The 26,005-nt window shown below is 41.3% G+C and overlaps 1 non-coding gene across 1 annotated transcript; it reads right to left on the bottom strand.

Annotated features, from left to right (window-relative positions):
• Positions 1 to 10,625: 10,625 nt before the first annotated feature.
• On the bottom strand, positions 10,626 to 10,700 carry Trnas-uga. The gene has a single exon. It is a non-coding gene; the product is annotated as a tRNA-Ser (tRNA).
• Between the last annotated feature and the right edge of the window lie 15,305 nt (positions 10,701 to 26,005).

Here is a 26,005-nt window from a genome sequence, read left to right as displayed (position 1 = left end):
TCCACTAAATTTGGTGAGTGGTAAATGTCGGGTGTGTTCACAGCTTTCGAAGATCGGTACTCAACACAAAAACGGAACTGTGGTTCTCCAGAAATTGATTTCTTCTTTACGGCAGGTGAACACCACGATGGGTCTGAAGGATCTCTTGGTTTTATAATGCCGGCTTCTAATTGTTCTTTAACCATGTCTTCTACCAACTCTCTTTGACTGAGTGGTATTCGGTAAGGTTTCTGTGTGATTGGGGCTGCATTCCCTGTATGAATACGATGCTGAACTAAATGAGTGATAGGTAAATTTGCACGTTCTCGGAATAAATCTGCATACTCCAGCTAAACAGGCGCTAAAATCTTATGTTCATCAGCGGTCAAATGTTCTATCTTCTTCCAAATCTTGCGCTTCAGTTCATTATTGACTTCGTCTCCTCGTTGCAATTTTGCGATACTGTTACAAAAATCCGTGTTTATACCTGCAGCACTTGTTACCTCATCTGGAATCTGTATTACGTCACTGTTACTTACGCTCGACACTTCAGGAACTTTCATTCCTCGTGGCAAAACAACATCCTCATTGCTCATATTCGTTATTGTAACCGGGACTTCTGCGACATTCTGTCTCACCATTGTAGCGACACCTACATCCAGATGATCAATAAAGCACTTCATTTGTAACAGCAACAGGAGTATACAAGTATCATCATATGCCGTTTGGACTTCGTAATGCTCCAGCTATATTTCAACGCCTGATGGATTCAGTTTTACGAGGGCTCCCCCCAACACAAGCACTTGTCTACCTTGATGATGTAATAATTTTTAATTATATCCAGTAACTCACTTTTCTCGGATCGCTTAGTTAATAACAAACTTCCTTCCTTGCAAACTTAATTTCAATTAGATTGTCTTTCCTGCTCCCTTGGGAATTTGCTGAGGCTGATCAATTTGAACATCGACTCGGATGCAACATTTGGGCGGTCCATTCCCACGACGTCAGTAATGCTGCTCCTTTGAGTACGATCTGAAGAACGATTACCTATGTTGTAGTTGCTACGGCCTAGTCTGATCTTTCTTTCTGCGAAAAATATCTCTGCCTCGTTAGCGGACAAGAAATCAAATCCAAGTACACCGCCGTAACGCGTTTCGTTATTTGAAACTACTTGCACCCCTGCTGTGTATTTATCTTTATTTTCACCTTCGTCTTGGCCTTGGCCAAGAATTAATTCTACGTCAACTTCTCCAGAGTTACGTAGCTTTCCTTCCGTTTAATCCTCGCACTTTTAATAGCGGCGGTTTCAGTTTATCCCGTTTATCTATGCCACACCACATTAATGAGAATGAGATTTTCACTCTGCAGCGGAGTGTGCGCTGATATGAAACTTCCTGGCAGTTTAAAACTGTGTGCCGGGCCGAGACTCGAACTCGGAACCTTTGCCTTTCGCGTGCAAGTGCTCTACCAACTGAGCTACCCAAGCACGACTCCCGGCCCGTCCTCACAGCTTTACTTCTGCCAGTACCTCGCCTCCTACCTTCCAAACTTTACAGAAGCTCTCCTGCGAACATTGCAGAACTAGCACTCCTGAAAGAACGGATATTGCGGAGACATGGCTTAGCCACAGCCTGCGGGATGTTTCCAGAATGAGATTTTCACTCTGCAGCGGAGTGTGCGCTGATATGCAACTTCCTGGCAGTTTAAAACTGTGAGCCGGATTCAAATGGCTCTGAGCACTATGCGACTCAACTTCTGAGGTCATCAGTCGCTTAGAACTTAGAACTAATTAAACCTAACTAACCTAAGGACATCACACACATCCATGCCCGAGGCAGGATTCGAACCTGCGACCGTAGCGGTCGCTCGGTTCCAGACTGTAGCGCCTAGAACCGCACGGCCACTACGGCCGGCTCACTGTATGCCGGGCCGAGACTCGAACTCGGGACCTTTGCCTTTCGCGGGCAAGTGGTAGAGCACTTGCCCGTGAAAGGCAAAGGTCCCGAGTTCGAGTCTCGGCCCGTCACACAGTTTTAAACTTCCAGAAAGTTTCACATTAATGAGGTCTGTGCTCCTGTGACAATAAGTAGTTTGATGTTTCTCCCACGATACACAGCATCTATCACGAAGTCATTTTCGGTCTGATTTGGACTGGAACTAACAGGAATCACTGTCTCTGGCAAGGGGCGGAGGGAGTGGTGGCCCGTACGTCCCCGTACTCGCTTAAAGATCTGGCAGAATGTCTGATGTTCGCATTACCATTCTTCTTGTTGCAACAATCTCTCAAAACATGACCCTGCACCCACAGTGATAGATTCGATTCTCTTTACAATCCTTACGCTGGTGACCCAGCTTATTGAATCTGTAGCATTGTACTGTTGTGTTGAAAACTCTGCGTTCTTGTTTTTGCATCTCATTCGGTCGTCTTAGTGCTTCAAGGAAACCAACAGCTGATGCTACTGCTTCCTGAAACGTTTTACATCGCGCCAGTCTACCAGCTTTGCTTACTTCCTCTCCGTGCAACCCATGAACGGATGTGTCCAAGGCTCTCTGGTCGGCTTCCAACAACTGAATGCATTTTCATTTTCATCTTCTAATAACTCCGTACGTTTGAGCGTTGATGTTTCGAATTCCGTCGGCAAACTGCTCGATAGATTCGTTTCGTCGCATTCGCAAACTGTGAAGCTGCTCTCTGTAAAATCGGATCGTGTTTTTACGTTTAAATCTCTGAACAACAATCGTTCTAAGCTCATTGTAATCTTCTGTTTTCATGCAAGTAGGCTCCGCGCTAATGAAATCTTGTGCTGCTCCCTGAATTCTTAATTTGTCAAACACTAGCTTATCGGAATCTCTCCATGATCCTAGCAGGGCGGCACCTTCAAGTTTACGGAAAAACACTTTCACGTCATCTTCGGGTTTCCCACTAAACACTGGTACTGATGGCAATAATGAACAATTCTTTATTGTAGTTGTAGTGCATGAACTATCATTTGACAAATATTTCGGAATGTTACGCTCGCTTCTTTCTGCTTTTAACTGCCGAATCTCTTCTTGCAGTTCATTAATAACAGTTTGTAGATCGACATCGTTACTCTGACTGGATTGCGATATTTCGTCTAATTTAACGCCAATGAGTCACTCAATGTAAAATAAAAACCATCACTGCGTTTCATATTCTAGCCAAACTGGAGTAGACGAACCTGAATTCCAGTGTTGGATGTCCCCGCGCAGTCGGAAGATGTTCACGCTGCTGCTGCTCGAAGTTCACGTTGTACTGCACCTCTTCGGGACTGAAGATTTTCCATAATTATCCCCATGCTTACACGACTTCCATAAGGGGGTAGTTTGTGTTACTACCCAGGATGATAATTAGGCAAAATATTTGCCAGTATTAGTTAGAGGTGGGTCCTTGAGGTACACCAATACGAGAAAACGAGGAGTAAGTTTAAACAGTTTTATTAACAAAGGCGGATTATAAAACACGCACGCTACGCGTACCCACCATCACTGTGTCTGACATCCTAATCACGGTCGTGTCGAAAGGCTCCATGGTGAGCTAACAAGGGAATCTCCCCATCGCACCCCACTCAGATTTAGTTATAAGTTGGCACAGTGGATAGGCCTTGAAAAACTGAATCCAGATCAATCGAGAAAACAGGAAGAAGTTGTGTGGAACTATTAAAAAATAAGCAAAATATACAAACTGAGTAGTCAATGCGCAACATAGCCAACATCAAGGACGCTGTGTGCTGTAGAGCGCCGTGGTCCCGTAGTTAGCGTGAGAGGCTGCGGAACGCGAGGTCCTTGGTTCAAGTCGTCCATCGACTGAAAAGTTTAATTTTTTTTATTTTCAGACAATTATTATCTGTCAGTCCATCCGATGCGAGGTAACTGCGCCGTAGTATGGGGACGCCACACCTAAACAAACATCGAAACAGACGACGTCAGTCGACTACAGCGCACGGAAGAGAGAGTATTCCTGCTAACGAGGCTCCCTGGCTGGCAGTTGACTGTTCGCTACTTTGGACGAGAGCGCATTAAATACGTGAGATGTATTCCGTGGGCAATATGAATCCAGCAAATATAGCTCGCGACTTCAATAACAATCGCACGGTTTTGCGGTGCGGTCGCAAAACACAGGCACTAAACTTATTACAGTGAACAGAGACGTCAGTGAACGAACGGACAGATCATAACTTTGCGAAAATAAAGAAAGTAAAATTTTCACTCGCAGGAAGACTTGAACCAAGGACCTCTAGCTCCACAGCGGCTCACGCTAATCACGGGTCCACGGCGCTCCTACGCTGACAGTGTCTTTCGTGTTGCCTATCTTCCACGTGGACTACTCAGTTTGTATATTTTGCTTACTTTTTTCATAGTTCCACACAACTTCTTCCTGTTTTCTCGATTGATCTGTGTTCAGTTTTTCAAGGCCTATCCACTGTGCCAACTTATAACTAATTCTGAGGGGGGTGCGAAGGGGAGGTTCCCTTGTAAGGAAAGAGACATATTCGCGCCCGAGGCCACGCTAGTTAATACTGCCCGCTGCGGACGGCGGCCAGTCGCGTACTCTGCATTGCAATGCGGCTGGACGCTCCTCTACTGGCGAAGCAAATTGTCAGCATTCCAGACAGGTCGGCTGGCGAGCGCGTGTTACGTATCGTATGGCTGCGCGCAACCCGTAGATCCTTACAATATTATGTATTTAGTATTTTCTACTATGTCCACCATTTCACTCAGCCATCAAAGTATACACTTGAGTTTGTAGTTTTCATAAAAGCAGCCCGTTCTGAAAGCTGTACTTGTAGAACCATACAAGATTAAGACGACGTATAGGAGTGTTTGATTAAAGTGTGACTTGTGTGTGGTTATCTATCAGGACTGACGTGGTACTTGTGTATAGTGTTATACCATAATCTTCCAACGAGAACTGTGTTTCAACAAAGCAGTTGCTTCTACCATAAAGCTATTAACAATTCCGTTCATTCTGCAGATTCAGTAATGTAACTGTGTCGATTTTTCTACCACTTAGAACCTCTTCCTTTTACTTCAAATGCTAAAATAAACACACATATTACAAATTGTTTCATTACAACCAGCATTAAATACAAAAAAATGTCTGTTCTACATAATTAAGGAACAGACAGGGTACTCAAGGGTAGAAGAGAAAATGTAATCATTTGCATTGGCTTAAATAAAAGATAAAATCAAGCTATTAGAATCATAAAACAGTTGGTCCTATGTGTCTTAGCCAATGTGTGTGAAAGATAATGTTGGAAACTCACATGTTGGTCACGATTTCAGTAATCCTACTTGCGACCAAAATAGTATATGAAAATAAAAACTCAGTAATTTTTTCCTGTGTTCACATAAGGTCGCACACATTTTTGCGGCTACTTAAAAAGATGTTGTAAATTCCTTGAAAGCAGTCAGCAATTAATTATTACACCACTGTTACCATGTCTTTAACAACAGAACACATACGCAGGACAATGATGATGTCATTCAAATAGAATTACGATGGGTACACGTGCATAAAACGACGCAAAACGCTAGTTTTATGAAATTGTTGTGAGAATTTTAGTACAGGAAGCAATTAACTGTTGATGGTGCACTATAAATGATAACTTCAATTAACGTTTCGAATCCACACGAACCACAATAATTGACATAAATCGAAGATTAGTACACTATTATTGCAGATAAAATTCAATTGCTGAAATCCTTTCATGCATATTTTATGTCTTTGAAAAGTCTTTGTACTCATTACAATAATTTTTAAACTTAATTAAGTTACTGATAGTGATAAAAACAACATTTAACTGTATGTTTCGTGTCAACGTAAGCCACAGCCCTCCACTGACTCATTTGTCCTAATAGTGCTATTCCGACATACCCTGTCGGACAGAACCTCTGGTAATGGTGTTCGAAAATCGTTCGTGGAAACGTTAGTGTCAATGAAATTTTGGACCAGGCATGGAGGTGTGCTTAGATAATGTAATGGGTAAACCACCCGCTAACGATAAGTAGGAATTTGCGTTCCAGTCTGTGGCTTTAGCTACACCTGGGATCGATAAAAATGATTTTCAGTGAAATTCGCCAACAGCCATTCAATGTGACATGGCATAAATCCGCTTTGTGGATTTTATCAACGTAATGTGATAATGAATTTAATGGCTGAAGTCGGTTTCAGGTCTCTGGTCCCGAAGATCACTTGTGCTATCACGTTTCTGTAACCATATGCAATGTAAATATTGATAAATCAAAACATGTCTTTACAGCTCAGTATTTATTTCATAAACAACTGCCGCCAACATCCATTTAGTTGGTATCCACAGAACTAGGAAGTATTACAGGTTTGCATGATGTACCACAACTTGGTTTCTCTCAATAATTCATTTAACGAGAGGGAAGTGAGGTCATAAAAACTAAATATAAAAATATATTTAACAATAGAATTAAGTTGCTTGAAGGCCAGCTCTATTTTCGTTTATACTAGTATTAATGTAAAAGAGTTTTTCTGTTGTATATTAAAATTGTGTGAATCTAAAGGCTTAGCCTAAACGATTCATTGGGTTTCAAAGCACTGTTTATTTGCAACTATACAACACACAGAGACGGGTGATACATGGAAAGATAGATACATCCACCATGTTTTTGGTACATTCTACAAATATTCAATATGTGCATCCTTGGTCACCTGACAAATATCCCAATGTTCCACACATACTTTCACTAGCATGTCTCCGCCAACGTCGGTCGCAGCATCAAAACTTTATTCTTAACATAATCTAAGAGGAAGAAATCACATCGCGTGAAATCCGGCTGAACTGTAGCGGGGGGAGGGGGAGGGAGGGGGCATAGCAACGGAGGAACATCACACAGACCAGCGCGCTCTGTCAAGCGATGTGGAAGATCTCTGTTGACAAACGCATGGACAGTTGTGCTCCACTGAGGTGAAGCTCCGGCCTGTTGACGGATGGAAGTCGAGAAGTCAGCAGTCAGTAGTGGCAACAACCACAACAGCAGCATATCCAGGTGCACGGAACTTGTCGCCATCTGCTCTATGAAGGAAAAGGGGCCATACACCTTTGTCTTCAATGTGGCACAGATGACATTCACTTCTGGTGAATCCCTTCCCAACTGCACATGGACATGTAACAACACAGTACACCACATTCTAACATTGTGACAACTCACGTTTCCTGACAGATGGAAAGTCGCCTTGACGCTGAACATCGATGTCCTCGCAGTCGCCATCATCTTCCATAGCTTGCTACATTTGGGTACAAAACTACATTTGGCAGGCATAATCATCTAGGGTCAGCTGTTGTAACAGTTGCAAATGGAAGGGTTTGAAAGGCAAACCACCGCAAAACATTCTAAACGGTTTTCGGCGGAATGCCCAGTTCACAGCTTGCATAAGTGGTTGATTTTTGTGGGCTGCACACAAAGCCCTGTTCACACATTCCATCATTTCCTCTGGAACTCACAGTCGCTATATGCTTTTTCCTTTACACAGACAACCAGTATCACGAAACTGGCGAAACCAACGCAAAATGCACTGGTGACCAGGTGTAGCTTTTCTACTCGTATATTTGCGTATGAATACACGCTTTTAAACTTGGTGAGTGTGTCTATCTTTTCATGTATCGTCTATCTTTGTATGCCATGTACTTGTCAGTAAACAGTGCTTTGAAACCTAATGAATCATTTAGGCTGACTCCGTATTTAATGTGGTAGTGACCATACCAGAGACGACTATAATTTTTACACAGATGTCTGCCATGTTAGCAAAATAAAATCGGCGAAATTTTTGCGAATCTTAAAACGACTGGGAATTTGTGTATAAAATGTCTCATCTTAAAGGCATATTTACGCTGATTCAAAAAATTGTGATAGATTTTGCGAGGCTGTAATATTTCCGAAGATAATTAAGTATTAAGTATATATTTTAGTAATATTGACTCAACTGATGTGTTTCGAATATAGTTGTATTTGTACAGCTGCCCATGCAGCTTCAACGCGATACCACAGTTCATCGAGAGTAGTGACGGGCGTATTGTGACGAGCCAATTGCTCGGCCACCATTGACCAGACGTTTCAAATTGGTGAGAGATCTGGAGAATGTGCTCGCCAGGGCAGCAGTCGAACATTTTCTGTATCCAGAAAGGCCCGTACAGGACCTGCAACATGCGGTGGTGCACTATCCTGCTGAAATGTAGGGTTTCGCAGGGATCGAATGAAGGGTAGAGTCACGGGTCGTAACACATCTGAAATGTAACGTTTACTGTTCAAAGTGCTGTCATTGCGAACAAGAGGTGACCGAGACGTGTAACCAATGGCACCCCATACCATTACGCCAGGTGGTACGCCAGTATGGCGATGACGAATACACGCTTCCAATGTGTGTTACCGCGTTGTCACCAACACGGATGCGACCATCATGATGCTGTAAACACAACATGGATTCATCCGAAAAAACGGCGTTTCGCCATTCGTGCACCCAGGTTCGTCTTTGAGTACACCATTGCAGGTGCTCCTGTCTGTGATGCAGCGTCAAGGGTAACCGCAGCCATGGTCTCCGAGATGATAGTCCATACTGCCGCGAACATCGTCGAACTGTTGGTGCAGATGGTTGTTGTCTTGCAAACTTCCCCATCTGTTGACTCAGCCATGCGGATAAGATGCCTGTCATCTCGACTGCTAGTGACACGAGGCCGTTGAGATCCAGCAAGGCGTTCCGTATTACCCTCCTGAACCCACCGATTCCATATTCTGCTAACAGTCATTGGATCTCGATCAACGCGAGCAGCTATGTCGCGATACGATAAATCGCAATCGCGATAGGCTACAATCCCATCTTTATCGAAGTCAGAAACGTGATGGTACGCATTTCTCCTCCTTACACGAGGCATCAAAACAACGTTTCACCGGGCAACGCCGGTTGAGCTGCTGTTTGTGTATGAGAAATCGGTTGGAAACTTTCCTCATGGCAGCACGTTGTAGGTGCCGCCACCGGCGCCAACTTTGTGAGAATGCTGAAAAGCTAAACATTTGCATATCACAGCATCTTCTTCCTGTCGGTTAAATTTCGCGTCTGTAGCACGTCATCTTCGTGGTGTAGCAATTTTAATGGCCAGTAATGTAACTCCCCTCAGAGAATATTGTTTCTATGTGTTACAACAAACTTAATATTCATTTTATATTTGGGTATATTTCCGGCACCGCCTTCGACGGACACTTCAACGGGGAAAAGAGGTGTAAGAGTATAGTGGCATCAGAAGTAACATCCACTAAACAGTGAAAAGTTGTTCATCGAGTATAAATTTAGATCTAAATGAACATAAACGATGACTAGTTCTTTTCATTCCAATAACTGAGTAAAACATCTCTAAAGTCTTTAAAAACAATCTATTGGGCGAACTGTTCCTGATAAATCAAACTTGCAAAAATTCTTACACTTAATTAGAGAACTTTCCACAGGTACACACTTACCTGTACATGAACCAGACTCCAAAAGACTGCCACACTATATTCCGATAAATTTCTTTCAGCCCTTCGGCATGTTTGGCTTCTAGATCTTCATGCTCAGCAATACATCGCACCTGCACCTGAAATAATCCGTCTTCTAGGGATGATTCAACTTCCGCGCACTGCTCCTCTAGCTTATATTGTCTGCTACTATAGTCGTCGCTAGCCTTTTGGTACAATGAATCACCATCACTTGAATCCAAACATACAGTCTTCTTACACTTTCTCTACCTTTTGTTCTAGCTTACAACCTCAAGAAATAACACTTCTATTATATTCCTTAGTGAGTGAGAATTTGTTTTAATTAAGATCATTTTTAAGATCAGTAAACATGTGGTACACACTTCGAAACAATTGGTTCATACTTCAGAATAACTGCTCTGAGTCTTATTGTAATGCTAGTAAACATTCGGTGCAAAGTTTCCAAGACTGACTGCAACATAATGTTATTACGTACTCGCACTGCCTACTCTAAGTACCTAGACATCTGACACTGTTTGTGCATCAGTTTACAATTACAGCTTAGCACTAAACTCAAATACAGACCCACACTTCCCTTCAAAATTATCGGTTATTATACAGATTCCGCCAGAAAAATGAATACACCCTTTGTCAGGTTCTATCGAGAGATCGATATTGTTGTTCGATTTGAGTCATGAGTGTGTTTAGTACGGTCTTTGGCTCAACAGATGTTAGTACTTTCATCTCGGTATTCTGAAAACACAATGGTTCGGGCACGCTTGACATTCGAGTAACGAAAATGTATTGTGAAGTGGTTTTTCAAGTTTGATAATCCCGTTGAAGTGCAACGTCAATGGAGACGGGAGTTTGAAACAGAACTACCAACCTGCTTAACAATTAAACGTGTCACTGTCAAGTTTTAATTGCATAGGACGATTTGCGATATCCACAAACGAAGATCAGGAAGACAGCATACAGCTACAAGTCCTGCTTCGGCGGCTCTCGTGTTGGAAACGTTTGTTAATTTTTCACAAAAGTCTGCTACGCAATGTGCACATGAAGTGGGGGTTAGCAGTACTAGTTCAGAATGAGATTTTCACTCTGCAGCGGAGTGTGCGCTCACATGAAACATCCTGGCAGATTAAAACTGTGTGCCAGGCCGAGACTCGAACTCGGGACCTTTGCCTTTCACGGGCAAGTGCTCTACCAACTGAGCTACCCAAGCACGACTCACGTGCCGTTCTCACAGCTTCACTTCTGCCAGTACTTCGTCTCCCACCTTCCAAACTTTACAGAAGCTCTCCTGCGAACATTGCAGAACTAGCACTCCTGAAAGAAAGGATATTGCGGAGACATGGCTTAGCCAGAGCCTGGCAGAAGTGAAGCTGTGAGGATGGGGCGTGAGTCGTGCCTGGGTAGCTCAGTTGGTAGAGCACTTGCCTGAGAAAGGCAAAGGTCCCGAGTTCGAGTCTTGGTGCGGCACACAGTTTTAATCTGCCAGGAAGTTTCATAGCAGTACCAATGTACGAAGAATTCTGAAATCTGCAAAGTGGAAAGTTTACATTCCACGATTACTGCACGGGATTAATGATGACGATCCTGATCGCCGAATGTAATATTGCGAAGGGCATCAGCAAATGGTGATTAATGAGGAACAATTTGTGACGAAGAAGAGTGGAGTGACAAGGCACAATTTAAACTTAATGGAACCGTGAAATGGCATAACAGTTTGTACTGGGCGACGGAAAATCCCCATGTTTATGTGGATAAAACAGTCTCTCTACCAGGGGTTCACGTGCGGTGTGGACTATCATCTAGAGGCTTAGCAGGACCCTTTTTCTTTTATGCTACTGTCACTGGAAAAGGGTACCTGGAAATGTTATGCACCTCAATTTTGCCGGGTATACGTGCGCTTTATGGAGCTGATGAAGTGGTCTTCTACCAACAGGTCGGTGCGCCACCACACTACCACCTAGCTGTACGAGCTTTCCTAGATGACAATTTTCCGGGGCATTGGATTGGACGAAGAGGGCTCATTGAGTTCCCTTCACGGTCGCCAGATCTAACACCTATGGACTTGTGGGAAACCGTGAAAGATAGCGTCTATTGACACAAGCAACGCATGCAGGAGGAACTTCGCCGGGGGATTACAGCGACATGTGCAGCGGTTTCCACTGACGTAGTTGCCGCGAACGCTCATCGTTCTGTTATTGCGTATAGCCGCCAGCGGTGAACATTTTGAACATTTAAAGTAACCATGTGCTAAACTAAAGGCTATACAACATGTGCGATCAACTATTATATGTAAAATAAACACATAAGTAATACTTTTCCTTTATTACAGTGGGTATACATTTTTCTCGCGGTCTCGATATTTTGGGATTTTCCGCAAAGCTCGATAGCAACTCGTTTTTCGAATCATCGTTATATCATAATTCGGCAAATTTTTTTTTTTTTATGAGAGTAAACCATTTGATCAACAATTACATAAAAAGTCTTAGTTTTTACCTTAGACCTTATTCCGGGCGCGATTTTACATCATCCTTACCCGTATCTTCCACGCCATACTCTGACAGCTTACATACGACTGCAGTGCTATGTACTCTGGGCAGAGAGTTTCGCTTTTGTTCTGAAGCTGCTAGACTTCTGGGATGCCGCTACTCTTCTCTAAAAATCTTGCGTACAAGTACATTAATACCGTTCTTCCAAAAATCAGGTCACTACTCTGAAACTCCAAACAAACAAAAGCGATTATTACTTTATTTTGCAGGGCGCATGTACTAAAATTATGACATTGCAGGATTTGTCTTTGTTCTTGATAGCAGAAGTATTTGTTCATTAACACGCGGACATATAAGAATTTCAAATTCTTAGCAGAAATATTGGCAACTGTCATCGGTTGATGGCTAAACGTTCGTCCGCTTATGATACTTCCATTTTACCGTTAAAAAATACTTTCTCAAATGCGACTGTGTTTCACGTACAGAATACGGTTTCAGACTCTTGCTACAATTCATAATAAAGAAACTAACATTCCAGTCATTGTGCATTTTCACTTTTCTCCCCCACTCGAGATACAGCGTGAATTCTATTGTAGTTGCTTCCAACGTTACGAATTTCCAGAACATAAGAAAAAAACACGAACCTCATTCTACCAAAATCACGAAGTTAACAATATATAATTATCACAGATAATTCTGTACAAGGAGTAAACAGCTAATTTATGCAACGGAGAGCTCATCTGAATAAAATTACTTCTATGGTACGTAGACTACAATAAATTGTTGTTCCTTCTCCATTGTTAATGAAATCTAAAAAGGCGCTTAGATTAAATATTTATGAATAATTAAAATTTTCCCATACCAAGCGTTATGGTCTTCGAACTTTGACTCGAAGAGATGTAATCAGCTTGAAATTATCCTTCCCATTTGTCGTTGGATCTGATCAAATTTCGGGGAATTTTAGATTCGTGAGCAAAATCATTTCAACCTGGATTACAGTACATTGTGATTTTAGTGTGACCGAACGAACTTGCACAATGATTTATCAAAATAGGTGTAATCTCATGCATCTGTACGACCACTCCAATTTAAGTAGATCGCAGTTTTTCCACATATCATGAAATTAATGACCACAGTTCCGTCATCTATTTCTGAGTTTACAGCTACGTCTACATAACTACTCTGCAGTTCACAGTTAGGTGTCTAGCAGAGGATTCATCGAATCACCTTCAAACTATCTCTCTGCCGTTCCACTCTCGAACAGTGTCCGGGAAAAACGAATACTTAAAACTTTCCAAGCGAGCTCTGAATTCTCTTACTTCATTACAATGATCATTTCTCCCTATGTAGGCGAGCACCAACTTAGCTGGGGACTGAAATTTCATGAGAAGATCATGCCGCAACGAAAAACGCCTTTGTTTTAATGATTTCCAGGTCAACTCGCCTGTTATATCTGTGAGACTGTCTCTCCTATTTCGCGATATCGCAAAACGAGCTACCATTCTTTGAACACTTTCAGCGTACACCGTCAATTTAATCTGCTGCGGATTCCACACCGCGTAGCAGAAGGGGATTGACAAGTGTGATGTAGGTAGTCTCTTTAGCAGACCTGTTGCATCGTCTAAATGTTGTGCCAATAAAGCGCAGTCATTGGTTCACTTGACCCACAACATTATCTATGTCATCGTTCTGGTTTAAGTTAGTAGTAAGTGTAATCCCTTAGATCTCATAACTAATGAGGAGGTTGTTGTTGTTGTGGTCTTCAGTCCTGAGACTGGTTTGATGCAGCTCTCCATGCTGCTCTAATCTGTGCAAGCTTCTTCATCTCCCAGTACCTACTGCAGCCTACATCCTTCTGAATCTGCTTAGTGTATTCATCTCTTGGTCTTCCTCTACGATTTTTACCCTCCACTCTGCCCTCCAATACTAAATTGGTGATCCCTCGATGTCTCAGAACATGTCCTACCAAACGATCCCTTCTTCTAGTCAAATTGTGCCACAAACTCCTCTTCTCCCCAATTCTATTCAATACCTCCTCATTAGTTATGTGATCTACCCATCTAATCTTCAGCATTCTTCTGTAGCACCATATTTCGAAAGCTTCTATTCTCTTCTTGTCCACGTTTCACTTCCATACATGGCTACACTCCATACAAATACTTTCAGAAATGACTTCCTGACACTTAAATCTATACTCGACGTTAATAAATTTTTCTTCTTCAGAAACGCTTTCCTTGCCATTGCCAGTCTACATTTTATATCCTCTCTATTCCGACCATCATCAGTTATTTTGCTCCCCAAATAGCAAAATTCCTCTAATATATTAAGTGTCTCATTTCCTAATCTAATTCCCTCGGCATCACCCGACTTAATTCGAGGTATTGAATAGAATTGGGGAGAAGAGGAGTTTGTGGCACAACTTAACTCGAAGAAGGGATCGGTTGATAGGACATGTTCTGAGGCATCAAGAGATCACAAATCTAGCATTGGACGGCAGCGTGGAGGGTAAAAACCGTAGAGGGAGACCAAGAGATGAATACACTAAGCAGATTCAGAAGGATGTAGACTGCAGCACGTACTGGGAAACGAAGCAGCTTGCACAGGATATAGTAGCATGGAGAGCTGCATCAAACCAGTCTCAGGACTGAAGAACACAACAACAACAATATTTGATTCTCGATGGATTTTACAAAGCACGAATGTATTCTCATTTCTGAAAGAGTTTTGATTATTATCTACGACTTTGATTGCGCCAAAAGAGGAAAATCCCAGCCTGTTTTCTTTGAGTGGCGTCATCTGTTGTGTCAGCACATATGCGGCACACAGCCGGGGAACGAATTAGCGCGGCTAACAGATGGCACAGGTGTTTCGTCATCGTTCTCTCCACCTGCACGACTTGCAGTAATGGACGCAGTGTACAACTAGAGTACCGTCTGCAAAACCTACTTTTCGATTGCGCAAGAACATGTAACATAGTTTGCAATAAGCTAGTATCTTGTCAGTTCGACATAATATAGAGGTGCAGAGGAATTTTAACACCCTCGAAACAAATATCACATATACCGAGTTCATTTGTTTGAGTTGTTTCTAAAATAATGTTACTTTGCACTTGTAACATTAAACCTGTGGAAGTGTTTCGATGCACTACTACGTCTGAAATTGCTGTGCTGTTCGGCTGATGTTTCGTAATGTCCGCTAAAGCTTCCTAACCGTTTATCGCAAATTCGTGGTTGGATCCTTTGTAAACGGCCGACCTCCTTTCCTACTCTCCACCAATATGCGCACCAAAGTGCTCTGTCACCTAACGACCTCGCCGCCTGCCGGACGTTAAAATATAATCACGTTTCTTCTTTAAGTCATGTTCCGATTGCAGATGTTCATGGGGAAATGAGAACGGGTACTCGCTTAGCGAGATCTTGACTACCCGACACCAACACGCTACATGTATTAACATCTGGACCTAGTGTCAAAGGCACAAGGAGAGTTCTGCCGCCTCCTACCCATAATAGGGCAAGAGAAACCAAACTACATCTACATGATTACTCTGCAGTTCACTGTTAAGTTCCTGTCAGAGGGTTCACCGAACCACATTTAAGATATGTTTCTACCGTTCCACTCTTCAACGGCGTGCGGGAAAAACGAACATTTAAATCTTTCCGTATGAACTCTGATTTTTCTTATTTTCTTATGATTATCATTTCTGCCTATTTAGATGGGTACCAACAAAACATTTTCAAACTCTGAGGAGAGAGTTGTAAACTGAAATTTCGTGGGAGGATCCTGCCACAACGAAAAACGCCTTTGTTTTAACGACTGCTATCTCGATTCGCGTATCATACCCGTGGCACTCTCTCCCCTGTTTCGCGACAGTGCGAAACGAGCTGCCATTCTTTGAACTTTTTCGATGTGCTCCGTCCCTGCTACCCGATGCGGATCCCACGCTGCTCGGCAATACTCCAGAAGACAAGCGTAGTGTTAAGCAGTCTCTTTGGTAGACCTGCTGCATTTCGTAAGTGTTCTGCCAATAATTTGCAGTCTTTGGTTTGCTTTCCCCACAACGTTATCTACGTGATCGTTTCAATTTAAGTTATTTGTAACTGTACTCGCTAAGTATTTAGTTCAATTTACAGCCTTTAGATTTGCGTTACTTATCGCGTAACCGGAATTTAACAGATTTCACTCACGTGGATGATTTCACGTTTTCATTATTTAGAGTCAGTAGCCAGTTTCCGCGCTAGCATACACCTTCTTTAAATCATTTTGCAATTAATTTTGACCATTTGATGGGTTGACAAGACTGCAAATCACAGCATCATCTGCAAACAATCTAAGAGGGCTGCTCGGACTGTCTCCTAAATAGTGTATGTACGTAGATCAGGAACAGCAGACGGCCTATAACACTTCTTTGGAAAACGACAGGTATCACTTCTGTTTTACTGGATGATTTTTCGTCATATACCACGAATTGTAACCTTTCTGACTGCAAATCACAAATCCTGTCGCGTAACTGAGACGATACTCCATAGGCATGCGGTCTGACTAGAAGTCTTTTGTGAGAAACGGTGTTAAAAGCCCTCTGGAAATCTAAAAATACGTAGTCAATTTGACATCCCATGTCGATAGCACTCATTACATCGTTAGAATAAAGAGCAAGTTGTGTTTTACGTGAACGATGTTTACTGAATCCGTTCTGACTAGCCGGCCGCGGTGGTCGAGCGGTTCTAGGCGCTTCAGTCCGGAACCGCGCGACTGCTACGGTCGCAGGTTCGAAGCCTGCCTCGGGCATGGATTTGTGTGCTGTCCTTAGGTTAGTTCGGCTGAAGTAGTTCTAAGTTCTAGGGGACAGATGACCTCAGATGTTAAGTCCCATAGTGCTCGGAGCCATTTGAACCATTCGTTCTATTTGTCAATAAACCTCTTTCTTCGAGGTAAGTAATAATGTTCGAACACAGCGTATGTTCCAAAATCCTACTGCAAATCAACGTTGGTGATATGGATCTGCAATTCAATGGATTACTTCCTTTTTTGGGTATTGGTGGGACTTGTGCAACTTACCAGTCTGTGGATACGGAACTTCCTACGAGCGAGCGGTCGTTTGTGATTGCTAAGTATGGAGCTCTTGTGTCAGCGTACTCTGAAAGAAACCTGATTCGTGTACAATTTGGTTAGCATGCTTTGCGTTCATTAAGTGACATGAGCAACTTCGCTACACCGACATCTACTAAGTTACTCATGTTGGCAGTTGTACGATGTTTGACATTACAGCGGATTATTACAACCGTGGATACTCGCGGTCAACAACACCCGCTGACGACCGTTATCCAGAAATTATGATTCGTAGCAGCAGACTGCAGTACAACTGCGCACTGCCTGTTTTAGGAAACGGGATGGGCTGTGCAATGTGTCCATGGTTGATACTATAGCAATGTGTAGTAGCCTAATAACCTGTTATCAGTGTTATTCTACGTGCAACTAATGTTCATAGTGCGTTTTAGCGGCAGAACGCATGTCTTGTACCTTAATTTATATACAGGTTTAGAGTGCTGTATTATGGTAATTCGCCTCCATCTCTTCTGTGGCATCCGCCGAGAGGTCGAATATAGACTTGTCTTCTGTGGACTCGTGTCTATTTATAGTTTATGAATTGGGTATTACCAGGATAATACGCCAAATACGTGTGCTAAACCCACAGTAGCAAACGTATTACAACCCTGGGCAAGCCACTGTGGGGGCTGTCGTATGAATTCCATATTATCATACATACACTGGTTAAATGCTCAGCATTCAGGAAAAGTAAGCACATTGCAGAAAATACCGTTCTTGTGCAACACAACTAGTTCTTTATTCTCATGAAGAAATGGGTGCTATCGACAGGGGATCTCAAATTGATAGCATATTTTTAGATAGGTTTTTGACACCGTGCCTCAGAAGAGAATTCTAATCCAATTGCGTACCTATGGAGTACCGTCTCAGTTGTGCGAGTGGCTTCGTGATTTTCTGTGAGAAAGGTCACGTTTCGCAGTAATCGACGGAAAGTGATACAGCAATATCTGACATTCCCCAAGCTAGTGTTATAGGTCCTTTGTTGTTCCTAATCTACATAAACGATTTAAGAGACAATGTGAGCAGCGCTCTTACATTGTGTGCACATGAAGTACTCATTTACCGCCCAGTAAAGTCATCAGAAGATCAAAACCAATTGCAAAGTGCTTTAGAGAAGGAATTTGTATGGTGTGAAAAGTGGTAATTGACCCTAAATAATGAAAAGTGTGAGGTCACCCTCATGAGTACCTGCTAAAAGGAATTCGTTACTTTTCGGTTGCACGATAAATGACACAAATCTGAATGTCGTGAATTCAAGTAAATACTTAGGGGGTACAATTACGAACAACTTAAACTGGAACGATCACATAGACAATGTTGTGGGGAAGGCGAACCAAAGACTGTGATTTACTGATACATCATTTAGAAGGTGCAATAGAAGCCTACATCTCACTTGTCCGTTCTGTGCTAGAGTACTGCTGTGCGGTGTGGACATCGAAAAAATTCGAAGGGCAGCTCGTTTTTTACTGTCGCGAAATAGGGGAGAGTGTGTTATGGGTAAGATACACGAACCAGTGGTGGCAATCATTAAAACGAAGGCATTATTTGTTCCGGCGAGATTTTTTTCACGAAATTTAAATTACCAACTTTCTCCTCCGAATGAAAAAACATCTTGTTGACGCCCACCTACATAAGGAGATTATCGCAATGAAACAAGAGGAATCAGAGCTCTCAGGGCAAGATTTTCGTTTTCTTTTTGCCCACGCGCTGTTCGAGAATGGAACGGCAGAGAAATAGTGTGAAAGTGGTTCGATGTGCCCTCTGCCAGGTGCTTAGTTGCCAGTTGCATGGTAGTCACGTGAATATAGACGTGATTACTATGAGAACCATTTCCGATGAAATTAAGCCCACATCGACACACTGGTTTTAATCTGTATATCAACTTACTAGGAGCTGCGAGAAAGCCTCGTTTCTTCTCGTTCGCCTACGGTAGCCGTTAAAAACTGGTTTTAGAATTTAAAAACCCGTCAAATACTGAATCCGTTATAATAATAAATGAAAAGCACCAGTTTGCTTTTGTTCTACAATATTACTTTTATTGCTAACCGGTTCTCGGCTTACAAGGCCATCTTCAGACATTTACTCGTAAGCCGAAAACCGGTTAGCAATAAAAGTAATATTGTAGAACAAAAGCAGACTGGTGCTTTTCATTTATTATTATAATGTTGTTATACCAAGAACCGACGGAAAATTCTGTTAATATGACTAAATCCGATCTATAATCGTGTTCTTAGTGGCAAAGAATCTCAAAGCTAAAGATACCAATTGCGAAATTTGTACTGTATACTTACGGAATCTCGTCGTCAAAGTCTTCCTTAACAAGGCACAGCCTACTGCCTTTACCCAACTGTTTTTCTATTCAGCTTGTAGTTCAGGATCTAGGTGAATTCTACGACTTGTCATTCTCATGAGGTGTTGTCTCCAATTTTCATGATACTTTTGAATCTTTTTAGTGCCGAAAATATATAATTCTGTTCAGATGTCTTCATTTATACATAACTATGTCTCTTCACGTGCAGCCCTTCGTCCTCCCGAGGCGGAATTCTATTGTATTTTTTCTTAATTTTTTGGTAACGCCGTTTTCGCTTCCGTAGGATAAGACAGGAGCCGCCATCACTTCATAAATTTCTTGGTGATCTCTTATAGTAGTTTATGGCTCATTACTCTGCTAATTGTACCACTGGGAATTTGAAATCTGTTACTTTCAATATTGAAGTCAAAATCAAAACGTAAATTGCAGCCCAAGTACGAGAGTCGAGAGACTTGTTCTGAAACTGAATTATCTAAAACAGTTTTTGATCTGACTGTATATATCCCTTGGATTGCCAATACCTTCGTTTTATTACCATAAATTTTAAATTGCTTGCATATTTCTTTCAGCTGGTATACTGTTCATTGTGCGTCTTTCTCATTCTTGTGAATGGTAACGATAACATCAGCAAACAGAAGAACATTTGTGATCTTAATTCCCTTGTTTGTATTACATTTTCATTTACAAAGAGTGAAGTCACTGTAAATATCAGAATGAATAGCAGATGTCACGTCCTTTCTTACACCTTCGTTAATACCTATTTCTTCTAATACATACCTACCTATGTTTGTTACAAAGCGTGTATTTTTAAAGACTTTTCACTACCTCTGTTAGGTGATAAAGGTTATCCACATTCAGGGGCAATCTTCCTTTGGCTATCATGACTGACGTGGTCGAAAGTCTGCTCAAGTCCAAAATGGCCATATGTGTTTCTCGATTAACATCACTGTGTTTTTCTAAAATCTTCTTAATTACAAAATGAATGTATGATGTGATATAAATCAATTTAGTTTCCCAGAAATAACAGCTTCTGTAATATTTTTCTTGTGGTCATTAACTATCGTTGAGTATAGCTAGTAGCCAGAGTTCAGAAGAATGACGCCACGATGGTTTCAGTAGATATGTTGTGCATCATTGCTGTCCTTTGTGTAGGAGTGGTAACACGGATGTTCACGGCGCTGACAGAAGTTGAAGGTGGGCTGTGCTATTTGCCATGACGATTTTCTGGAAGTTTTGGCCCTAAATGTGAATGAAGTTACGAATTTGATAAATGTATTCAGTCTCTGTAATATCGATAAAATCATATTCTTTGTAAGACTGTGTTTGACACCGGCGATGTCGGTCAGAGAAGTTAACTTTGCTTTGTCAGAGTACGTCGGATAACAGCAGTAGCAGAATGTGTTGAACAGTCTGGCAAAGTATTTGATTTGAAAAGGATGGAAGCTGGTCTGCTGTGTTGTGGAGGCAGCATTATTCAAAAAGAATTTTGTAATAATATGTTTTAAGGAAAGATAGTGAGTAAATGAAATTATATTGATGAAAGAATGATAAAAGTCAACTTTTAAGGTAATTTAGTTTTTTATATTTGTAACTGTGTAGCTTCTTGTTGCTAGAACATTGCCTATGGTTGAATTTTGTTGTAGAAATTTTGTAATGGAGTATATGGTCCTGTCTTATAGTTGAAGCAAGTGTCAGGGGAGGCAGTAGTACACAGGGGAGTTATTAAGAAATATTTTGCTAACTTGTCTAGATGTGAGGGCCTTACGAGAAGGTGTATTGTTGTTGTAGGTTAATGAAGCACAGTAAACTTGTAGCCTTTCTTCTCATTTAACACTAGTTAAGATTAGTTTCCCATTTTCATTTATGCTACGGTCGCAGGTTCGAATCCTGATTCGGGCGTGGATGTATGTGATGTCCTTAGTTAGGTTTAAGTAGTTCTAAGTCCCATAGTGCTCAGAGCCATTTGAACCATTTTCATTTACTTCCTCAATCGCATTGCACATCGCGAACAGTGTACTGACAAGCGGTTATGAAAAATGGTAATATACTATCTTGCACTGCACATAGCAAGTACGATTAATGAAATTTGATTTTTAACAGTCACACCATTATTCCTAGTAACAACAAGTTGCGGAGCAGATGAGTGTTCAGTGCCCACAGGTAGGCCAATAAATTTAAGTACCACCAAAGTTCATGTTCCAATGTAAGGCACGGTGTTTGGCAGAGTGTATTTGTGAAAATAATATCAGTATCACTTCAGAAGTTTTGCACCAGTAAAAGATCTTGTGAATTTTCATGCAGTTTTATCAGAAAGTCAGATGCCTTAATTTTTATGTTCATTTGCTGTTTAATTACAATAACAGTACCGGTACAGTGATTTTTTGTAAGACTAACGATAAAGATTAGTAATATTCAGGGCCAACATTTTTAAATGCGTAATTTTGTTTTGCACTGAGATGGCGTATGTAAATTTCATTGAAAACGGATTGCCCTCTCACAGACCAATTGTTTGATGTACGGGCTAGTGTGTATCTTGTATCGTGTAGCGAGATCCTCAAATTTCCCTTTAAAAATAAATTTTCACATAGTTACGAACTTCACATTGACGAACACGAGGTTGAAAAAATAAGTTGCTTCCAAAAGTGATCGTCCGTTTTCCGTGACCAACGAAATGATGAGGAAAACTATCCAAACAATTCGTGGTAACCCTCTTTTCAGGATGTATCATTTGTTGGACAACTACTTGCATGTTTCTCGGATTGTAAGTAATTTGGTACTAACAGTTCTGTGCTCGTTGGGTTAACAGTCATGTGATAGAATTATATTCAGGGGGAGTTAAGTAACTCATGAAGAGATATGATAAATCCTTAAATCTGACTGGTGATTATGTAGAGAAGTAATGCAAACATCTATAGTAAATCCCCACTAATTCCTTCCCTTCCCGACAAAAAAATAAATAAATAAAAAATTGAAACGTATGTGAATTCCTAAGGGACCAAACTGCTGAGGTCATGGGTCCCTAGACTTACACATTGCTTAAACTATCTTACACCACACACACCCATGCGGGAGGACCCGAACGTCCGCGGTAGGGGCCGTGCAATCCGTGACATGGCGCATCAAACCGCGCGGCCACTCCGCGCTGCTTCCCTTCCCCTCCTATTCACCTGTAGGCCGGAAAGGTTCCGGATGGTAAAACCATGAAAACATTGGTATGGGTTTAAATGTTGATGTGTCACTTAATAATCGTTCTTCTGTTTACACTCTTGAAATAGCTAACTAAATCGTATGAGCATGAAGATTTATTACGTAACTGTCTACAGATGTGCATTCTGAGCGGAGGTTTAATTCACACTCAATCTTTTTCCAAACATGTTTAAACATCCGATGACTCATGACTTCATCTACTTCGAGGCTCCCCTTAAATCCAAGCGCCGTGCCCCGCTCAAGAAGTGCCTCAAACAAACAACAATGCAACACAAAACAAATGTTTGACCATATAAAAATGTCCTTTGCATTAAAATGACTCTTTCATGTATTTTTTAAACATCGTTAACATTATTATAATATTCGCTGTAGAAACTTTTTTTTATCATTTATATACGGCGACGAGGGTTCTAACTAATAAAAAAATTAATTCTTTTTAATTTTACTATTCACGCTTAAATATTGTACGTGGTGGGAGATTATGATTACTTTTATATAGCTATAACAATGAAATCCTACACGAAGCTGAAATGCGATCGTACTGCACCTTTTGTTCATAAATTGTTATCAAGAATACTTTCTTTCGTATGAAATGCTAATGACATAAAACACTGTAATACTCCATAATTTACTACGTAAAAAGTCTTAAACTTAAGAAAAGAGGCGCTACTGCCTACAGAAACTTCATACGCCTAATGATTACGCGACTAATCCAGAATTAAATTTCGCAAAAAATTCTGTATCTTCACAGGCTGACAATGAATAACATACGTATCTGTGTTGCGTACAGGGACACAACAATTTAGAAACCTGCTCAGTTTGCTTTTTTGAAGCTTACATAATGAGTTACACTAAATTCTATCTCTTTGATCGCTTAAAAGGGTATTAAATTGCGGTAGTGTATACATCAAGTTTGTTAAATGTTTGAATTTGCATTGCAAACTTCAATGCATTTAATCCAATCGCACATTTTTGTGATATCATTACATATCTTCTGAACTCTGGCTACTAGCTATATTCAACGATAGTTAATGACCACAAGACAAATATTACAGACTAAAAATACACGCTTTGTAACAAACATAGGTAGGGATTTATTAGAAGAAATAGTTATTAACGAAGGCGAAAGAAAAGGACGTGCCAATCTGCTATTCAGTCTGTTATTTACAGTGACTTCACTCTTTGTAAATGAAAATGTAATATAAACAAAGGAATTAAGATTGCAGATGTTCTTCTGTTTGCTGATGATATCATTATCATTCAGAAGAATGAGAAAGACGCATAATGTTACATTTCAACTTAACTACTACGTCCACGGTTTGTTAGGTTCATTATTACAGCTACAGATAACTATTTTAGAAAACATTTATGTGATCCCGACTTTCTACAATTCGGACTAGGACTGGCCCCAATTATACAAATTTCGCTGTAGTTTTAAGACTTTTCTACTATTTAGTAGATACAATTTCAATATTTCATTTATATCTGTAGCCACTTTCTGGGTTACTCTCGTATTATGTAAACACCAAGCATGGTCTGGAGCACGCCAGAAATCACTGAGGTACGAATTACCAAGCAAAACTTGGTTTAATCTGAATAGGATTGAAATTCCAGACGTATTTCCCCAAACAAATGGGAAAAGTTCGCACCCGCTGGACATGGCTTCGGCTGTGGACAGATCAGAAGACACGTTGTGAACACGTGGCTCACGCTTCGCCTTGAGCTTTCAGTATATCATTATAATGCGGGTTCGAGTCAGCACGGATGACAGAAAAATTAGAACTGTCCAAATCACGGAAGTTTTTACCGGAATCTACTGTTTGCTGTATTAACAAAGCATTTGAAGGCACGCCGTATTACTTACATCCTTATTCACCGGAAAGTGGCAACATGCTTGCAGAATTACACTTGAGACACACCGTAGTTCCTACCACATGCTGCCAGTTCTCTTGCGGGAAATAGTCGTCCAGTTCGTTCTATTTCTGTCTTGCAGTCAGTTTTTCTTGACGACGGTTTTCGTTTTCCGGAGAGTCTGAACACCGGTACGTTGAAACGGATTCTGTCCCGCATACTGCAAAAGCAGATGGTCGTATTTTAGTTCGTCTATCGCCTCGTTTTCGCTCGCTTCCTCTATCAAAAAACACTTGTCACTATTGCGTTGTCACTTGATTGCTCAGATTCCGGTTCATTGGCATCTCTATTTAACCAGCAGCGGATGTTCCGTCATCTTAACAACCAGAAATTTGTATTCTAAACGAATACATTCTTCCTAATCGTAACAAAATACCTTAAGGCTAGTTCTATATTTGTTCAAAAATCGCGGATGATTCTCAAGCCCGATTATCCACAGCCAGATAATCGGGAGCTTGTCTTGCAACACACTTTCTCAGTGTAAAATACGACACCATGCTGACCCTTTGCGTGATTGTTTCTTACACTGATCTTAGACTACATTCAGTTTTTATTTATTTATTTATTTATTGTTTACACACACGTCTATTTGCAGTTAACTGTGTTCAATCACGTACAGTGAGGTGACAAAAGTCATGGGATAGCGAGCTGTACATATATACAGGATGAGTCACCTAACGTTACCGCTGGATATATTTCGTAAACCACATCAAATACTGACGAACCGATTCCACAGACCGAACGTGAGGAGAGGGGCTAGTGTAATTGTTTAATACAAACCATACAAAAATGCACGGAAGTATGATTTTTAACACAAACCTACGTTTTTTTAAATGGAACTCCGTTAGTTTTGTTAGCACATCTGAACATATAAACAAATACGTAATCAGTGCCGTTTGTTGCATTGTAAAATGTTAATTACATCCGGAGATATTGTAACCTAAAGTTGACGCTTGAGTACCACTCCTCCGCTGTTCGATCGTGTGTATCAGAGAGCACTGCAACATACATCGCGTTTCTACAGAATGATCTGCCAACGTTGCTCGAAAATGTCCCACTGGAAACGCGTCGACGTATGTGGTATCAGCATGATGGTGCACCTGCACATTCCGTAATTAACACTAGGCTGACCCTTGACAGGATGTTCGACGGGCGTTTCATAGGACGTGGAGGACGCATAAATTGGCCAGCCCATTCTCCTGATCTTACACCTCTGGACTTCTTTCTGTGGGGTACGTTGAAGGAGAATGTGTACCGTGATGTGCCTACAACCCCAGAGTATATGAAACAACGTATTGTCGCAGCCTGCGGCGACATTACACCAGATGTACCGCGGCGTGTACGACATTCATGACGCCAGAGATTGCTATTGTATGCAGCAAATGATGGCCACCACATTGAACATCTATTGGCCTGACATGTCGGGACACACTCTATTCCACTCCGTAATTGAAAACGGAAACCACGTGTGTATGTGTACCTCACCCATCATGGTAAT

Source organism: Schistocerca americana, chromosome 7 (assembly GCF_021461395.2).
Source record: "Schistocerca americana isolate TAMUIC-IGC-003095 chromosome 7, iqSchAmer2.1, whole genome shotgun sequence".
Classification (NCBI taxonomy): Eukaryota; Metazoa; Arthropoda; class Insecta; order Orthoptera; family Acrididae; genus Schistocerca; species Schistocerca americana.
The sequence above is the reverse complement of the archived record's forward strand: the minus strand, read 5'-3'. Positions and strand labels throughout refer to the sequence as shown.